Raw genomic sequence first — 7,858 nt, 5'->3', positions numbered from 1 at the left:
GTAAATAAAAATATACAATATCTACCATCTATAAAATTTTAATGTTTTACATTATAGTAATGACATTTTTGCATCATCATGGTAATGAGAATGTCTTAAACGTGTTTTATTACCATCAAAATACCTCCACAATGCAATTATAATAATAATATGCTTCCTTTCTGTTTATACAAATATAGTTTCCTCAATTTATAATTTCAAATACATTTTTCTCAAAATTAATTTATCTCAGAAATAATATATACATTGTAAAAAAATAAATAAAAATAATCTTGTTTCAACTTAAAATAATTTGTTACCCTGCTGCCTTCAAAAATGTTGATAAACTGTTGAATATTTTTGTCTTGGTGGCTTTTGTTTGAGTGGCGTTTAGACTCAGGTTTCTGTGCTGTCATCAGGGTTTTGTAGGGACACTGGTTAAACAGATGAGTCAGTGGAGGGTGATAAACACACATAAAGATGTTGTTCAACCTCTCTCGTCTTCCTGCTCACATGATGCTGCTGTCGCCCTGAGGGTTGCTCACAGTCTTTTATGTGCTGAGCTGAGAACAGCTTTTATGTTTGCTAACAGGTGATTAACTCTAATTTGTTAGTTGGGATCTGTTATTAGATCCGTAGCCTTGCTGACGTCCTCATGGAGTCTCTGTTTTCTGACCTAGATAAACACAAAGCTGTTGTGAGATCTAGAGTTTATGACAGGCAAAACCAGGTGAGATAGAACACATGTAGTTTAACAGGATTGTTCTCGGTGCTGTCATTCCCTGGCAAGCCTTTTTAATTACTTGACATCCAGTTGCTGTGTACTGAATCATTTCGTAACTTCCCTGAGTTTCAGTGTCTTACAGAATTCCCTAATTCACTTCAGACACAGCCTTTTGTTCCGTGTAAGGAAGTGGTTTAAAATTATTTCAGACAGTCCTTTAGGTATTTCTATTTCTTCTTGGTTCAAAACAAATTGTCCTACTTGTTGCCTGGAAGGCCTTAAGATAGCATGGTGTTTTCTTGGTCTCATTATTAACATTTATATCATTTCCGTAAGACTCCATTGTGCATGAAGTACATTTTACTGGATTGCTCAGCCTTTAATATCACCAGTCCAAGATTTTATTCAGGCAGTTTTTAAATAGATGTTTTTAAAATGCCTCGCCAAAAAAAAAAAAGTAGCAATATTTTTATTACATCTTATTTGTTCATCATTTCATCTAATACTAGTTCAAAATAAGATTTAAAAAAATAAATAAATGAATACTTAAGTTCGGCAAGGACAAATTAAACAGATTAAAGGTGACAGGAAAGACAGATTTTACATTTTTAATTCTTTTGAAATTTCTATTCATCAAAAATCCTGAAAACGGGCATCACAGTCTCCACAAAATACGAAGAAATATTGAATATTTCTTAAACGGCAAATCATCATAGAATGATTTCTGAAGAATCATGTGACACTGAAGACTGATGCTGAAAATTCAGCTTTGCATTGCAGGAATAAATTACATTTCCAAATATATTCAAATAGAAAACAGCTATTTAAAATTCTAATAATGTTTTAGTGAGTTTACTGCATTTTTGATCAAATAAAACAGCACTAGTGAGCATAAGAGGCTTTAAATATATATATATTATAATTTTAAGCAGTATAGTAAAACTGAACTATTTTCTTGCTGTTTTAAATGTTGGTCATTTGTTGATGAGCCAGAGCAGAAAGCCACACTTCGCTTCACTGTGGTGTCAACATGAACAATGGGGTCATTAACATTTCCTGTTCATCCACTCAGCAGTCTCTCAGCATGTTCCAGCTTCCCTCGTATTAGGGTAAGAAACTGTACAAAGGTAGATCAGCAAGACGCCGCATGCAAACGCTCCTGTGTTTACACGAATGATCTGCTGTAGGTGTATTCACCAAATGCCATCTCACTGTGGGAAGAAAAGCTTTGAACTGAAGCTTCTCAGGGAAAACAAACGGTTACACCCATCTAAAATCAGTCTCTGGATATGACTGAATTGTGTGGCCTACATTAGAGAAGCAATCTGATTGGCTGCTGCTGATTTGAATTCAAACTAAATGTTGTGTTTCAAATCCTGTTGTATGATTAACGCCTCCCTCTCCTACATCCATCTTCAAAGTGAACGCTGAATGTGTTTTTTTCTTTCAAATGCCACTTGATTTGAAATGCAATGAGATTTATACTTTAAGTTTGGCTTTTTAAGTCATTTCCAAATGGTTTTGTGGCCATTGCATGTGTGATGATTTTCGAAGTGTGGAAGAGAAAGATATACCACAGTATCTTACAGTTGTGTCCCTCTTTCAACAATCTGCCTGTATTTTTATTTTCGTTTGTTCACCTGATAATGGAGGTTATTTCTGTGGTTGAGCAAGACTTCTGTTTTTGGCCGGGGTGTCTTTGAAGGTTATCTGCCGAGATAAAGCGCTCGCAGTCAACAGTCACAAGACGACGCGCTTCAGTGACGCTCTTCCTGTGATGACCTTTCCCAGCTCAACTCATGAAGGACCTTTGAGTCTGCTTTATGGTGGATCACTCACAGCTCTTGAAGTAATGAATGGTTACTTCTCTGAAACAAAGGTCTCTCAGGGCAAAAACTGCTTGCCTCAGTGGTGCTTATGGTAAGTGGTAGACACGAGCAGCTGACTAATAGTTAACATGAGTTACAATCTACACTGTAAAAAGTGATGCTGACTTAACTTAAAAAAAATTGTAAATAATAATTGAAAAAAAAAGTTATACATTAACGTATAAATTTTTTATTATTAATTACTTTATAATTTTAAGGCAACTGGTTTCCTCAATTTTTTTAAGATAAGTCAACTTATCACTTTTTACCATGATAAGAAGCCTATTTATGAAATATTGTGTGTCATCAAGCAGCACGCAGACTCAACCAGAGTAAAACAAGCAAGGTTTCACAAAATATCTGCACTCCTTGAATGCTGAATTTGGGGGCTGTAGCTAACTTCTGTAATCACTGTAAAAAAAAATAATAATTTTCATCTTAAAATAATGTGTTACCCCCGCTGACTTAAAATTTTTAGTTTAGTCAACTAAAATATTCCAGTTGTCCCTTAAATTAACATTGAGTATCTTAAAATTTCAAGTTGACTAAAGTAAAAAATTTAAGTCAGCGGGGGGTAACAAATTATTTTAAATTGAAACAACTTTTTGGAACTTTTGAACTTTTTTTTTACAGTGATTTTTTTTATAATGTTGTTTTTCATCACATAATTGTAAATGGTTGAAATCCACTGACTGCACTTGTACAAACCTTTCTTGGTTTGGCCTGCAGGTCCAGGAACCAGAGCCTGTTTGGTTTGTGGTCTTCAATGGAATGTATCTGTAAAACTCATAATGCCAACAAGGTAAGTTACTCAGAAAGTCAACAGCATACCAACATATGACAGAAAATCACACTGGTTAAATAATGACATCATTACTGGCATGACTACTTCCTGCTAGCACTAATCAGTATGAATTTATTTATAGCTCTACCAGTTAACAACCATCACACTTGTATCACTTCTTCAAGAAATGAACCTGTAAAATGTTAATATGAGCAGCAATAACTGCATCATCTCTTTTGAACTGACAAAGCCAGTTTGTCCAGATACTCATACCTATTTCACATCATAAAGCCTCTAACTGTGTCAACAGGAAAACTGATCCCTCTCCAGAGAGTTTCATTACATTCCACAGAAGTCTACAGTCAATTATATCAACTTAAACTTACAATTTGATCATCAATCATTACTATTACTGCTCATATTTAGGGTTAGGTTTGTTTTAAAACCTAGAAACCACCCAGAACCCTTAGCAACCACATAGCAACACCCTGACAACCACCCGGAACGTTGTTGTGTTTCACAAGCAAACATCAATTTTTCTCCACATCATATGTACAAAATATTTAAAGCAACTGTATGCAGTGTTGGGGAAAGTTACATTTAAAAGTAATGCATTACAATATTGCGTTACGTCCTAAAAAAGTTACTTTTTATGGGAAGTAATGCGTTACAGTGGCCGAGAGAGCTCAATACGCTGCAACTTCAGAAAACACATGCAAATAGAAAAAGCACAAGCAAATCAAGAAAATATCTTCATCAGTTTGACAGCAGGTGGTACAAATGGTACAAATGCTCACAACACAAACAAATAAAGAAACACACTGCAAATGCTCACAACACAAACAAATAAAGAAACACACTGCAAATGCTCACAACACAAACAAATAAAGAAACACTGCAAATGCTCACAATACAACCAAATAAAGAAACACACTGCAAATGCTCACAACACAAACAAATAAAGAAACACACTGCAAATGCTCACAATACAACCAAATAAAGAAACACACTGCAAATGCTCACAACACAAACAAATAAAGAAACACACTGCAAATGCTCACAATACAACCAAATAAAGAAACACACTGCAAATGCTCACAACACAAACAAATAAAGAAACACACTGCAAATGCTCACAATACAAACAAATAAAGAAACACACTGCAAATGCTCACAATACAACCAAATAAAGAAACACACTGCAAATGCTCACAACACAAACAAATACATTTTATTTGCAGTGTGTTTCTTTGTTTTGTTTTTGGATGCAGTGGTGCGTTTGTTGCTGCCATAAAGCAATCCACCCTTTTCGCAAAATTTCGCACCCGCTCACCAAACTTGAGAAAGGAATCGGAGCCTTTTGCCATATTAGAAGTCAGTTCAAATCAAAATGGTTTTGAAACATTTTAATGTAAAAAAGTTAGATACAGTCATGTCAATTAGCCTAGTGAAGACAGTAGAACAAAAATATCAAATTAATCGGATATTAAAAAAGTTTTTTTCATTTTATTTAGTTCACCTTCTATCCACCTTTTTCTTCAACGCGGAAGGAAGCCTATTGGACGAGACTTCCGGTTCATTAGCCGCTATAGGTAAATAACGAGTAAACGGTAAAACTGTTTGCACTACAAACCAGTGTGTTCATGATTAAGAGAATACATTAAAATAATATGGTAAGACACACCAATGTCAATATCAAGCAGCAAAACGAACTGTTTTGTACAGTTAAAAATAACTGGACACGGATGAGACCGGAAGCCAGACCCATAAAATTTACAAATGGCCGCACCCATTTTTACGGCAAGAAAAAGGTGGATATATATTTACATTAGAAACATATTTTAACAAATATATATATATATTTATATTGGTTATATAACCCAATTACACAATATTAATCAGCCTATCCTATTGGTTTTATAACACAATTACATTCAATCTGCCGGTGATATTCTTTTTGTTAAAGGTCTACTAAATTTGATTTAATCTATTATGAAAGGTAAAGTTAGTGATTACGCTTGTCATGTTGATGTTGAAATCTCAACGGTACGGCTGTAATGTCATAAGGCAGTAAACCGCCCTGAGCAAGAGCAAGTACAAGCTTCACTTGTTTCAGCAGGATCACGGCCTCATAATGCATGTCTGAGAGGAGACGCACCTGCCCATTATGCTTCTTCTGACAACCAAGTTCAAGTTTATTTACATATACTGTTTAAAAGTTTGGGGTTGATAAGGTTTTTGCTGTTGTTGTTTTGTTTTGTTTTAGCATGTATGCTCACCAAGGCTCCATTTATTTGATCAAAAATACATTAAAAACTGAAATATTGTCAAATATTCTAACAATTTAAAATACCTGGTAGCTGTTTAAATATATTATAAAATGTAATTTATTCCTGTGATGCAAAGCTGAATTTTCAGCATAATTTCTCCAGTCTTCAGCGTCACATGATCCTTCAGAAATCATTCTTATTTGCTCATTTGCTGCTCAAGAGTGTTGAAAATGGTTGTGCTGCTTCATATTTATGAGGACACTGATAGACATTATTTTCAGAATCCTTTGATTAATATAAAGTTCAAAACAACAGCATTTCTTTGAAATATAACTATTTTGTAATGTGTTAAATGTCTGTCGCTTTGGGTCAGTTTCATTTCTCCCTGCTGAATAAAAGTGTGGTGGGGGGACTACACTTAAATACTGAAACTATTCTCATTCTGTAACTTTTCACTCAAATATAATTCAATGAAACATTTTGTATTACATTAGAAAAGCTCACTAGTGCTCCCATGCTTTTGAATCCAATTGTTTAACTCACAAAAGCGCAATATTTCTCTGCCTGAACTCTTCTCGTTTTATTCATGAACAAAAATTCTAATTTTGCCCTTCATCATCAAAGTATGGACAGATGTACTGTCTCCAAAACAGTAAACCCATTATTCAGAGCTCCCTGTGACTCACGACAAGCATAAGATTGTCCACAATGTGCTGTATATGAGACGTCTGGATGATGACAGTAGCAGTCAGAAATGATGTCTTCAGGTCAACTGCAGATTAATCAGGAGATGTTTTTTGTGTTATATACATTTAGTCCCCAATTAAATTTGCTGTTTACATCAGACATCTGAGATGCATTTTCTAGGCTAGAAAGCTGTGTGAATTTTTGTGTGTAAATGTTCTCTGCAACTATATAACTGTATGTCATGGAAAAGTTATGATTCACACAGCTGGCCGAGCCTCAGGGTGGCTGCTACCTTAGAAAGACAGGAAGACCCAAAAATATCTCACTGCTGGACAATAGAGACAAAAAAAAAAAAAACCCAACAGCAATGGTATCATTTAGAAGAGAGTTGAGAAGTATAATACAACACAGTTCTGTCTGATGTTTGTGAAGTGTTTGCTCTAAAACTGTTGCACAGCTAGTTAGGATCCTGCAAAGACCAGCCCTTTGAGTAGGTCTGCATACTGTGCCGTTTTTCGCTCCGTGATCATCTCCACACATCGCTCATGTAAATGAATCGAACAAGTGACATCCTGTATATTTACCATTCAAATAAGACAGACATGCTTCACAAAAGCAGAACCGCCATATCGAGAGATCACATGATGTCGTTTTTGTCCTAAACTCCAGTTACTGTTGTGCAAATTAAACTATATGACTTAAACATTACTCATCAAGCAATTAAAAGTATTATTACTTGTTATCTACATTTTCCTACTTTTTCTTGACTTTGGCCAAGTTATTGATAAACGATCTGCAGTAATAAAATCTACTGTAATTTGAATCTTAATATCATTATCCATTCCACAGTGTGATGGGCGCCAAGTTGAGGACACTAGATTGTTTGTCTGCTGACACAATTATTTGAAGCTCAGCTTCCTCTGCTTGGTTTTGTATGGCAAGCCATGTTAACATTTATTAACAAGTATCCATTTTATCTTGTTTAATCCCTAAGACGGGCTTCTGATATTTGTATATTTATCTTCAAATGTGTCTATTTTATTTTTGATTGATCATTATTTTATATAAGAATAATAATATTTGTCAATATTATTATTAACGTGTATTTGTTCACTATTTAAAAATATGCGTTGCTAATATTTATTTATTTTGTGCTGTTTTCATTTGTTTTGTCTTATTTTTATTTATAATAATATGCATAATAATAATGATTGTTTTTGTTATTAATAATAATGGTGTTGTTGTGTATTTGACAATTAAATAAACAACAATAATAATATTTAATTATATTCTGGTGTTTTTTCCTTTGTTTTAGCATAATATGCATAATAGTTATTAATTGTAATGTTTTTTTTTACTAATTATACAAGTACATTAATAATATTATTTAATTCTATTCTAGCTATTTTCCTTAGATTTTTTTATTTAGAATAATATTCATAATGATAATTATTATTTTTGTTAATAATAATAATGTTTGTTCATTTATTTTTCTATTTAATAAATAAGTTCAAGTTCAGTTTTATTTCTAGAGCACATTTAAGCA

The sequence above is a fragment of the Barbus barbus genome (assembly GCF_936440315.1).
Source record: "Barbus barbus genome assembly, chromosome: 13".
NCBI classification, from domain to species: Eukaryota; Metazoa; Chordata; class Actinopteri; order Cypriniformes; family Cyprinidae; genus Barbus; species Barbus barbus.
This window is presented reverse-complemented; position numbering follows the sequence as displayed.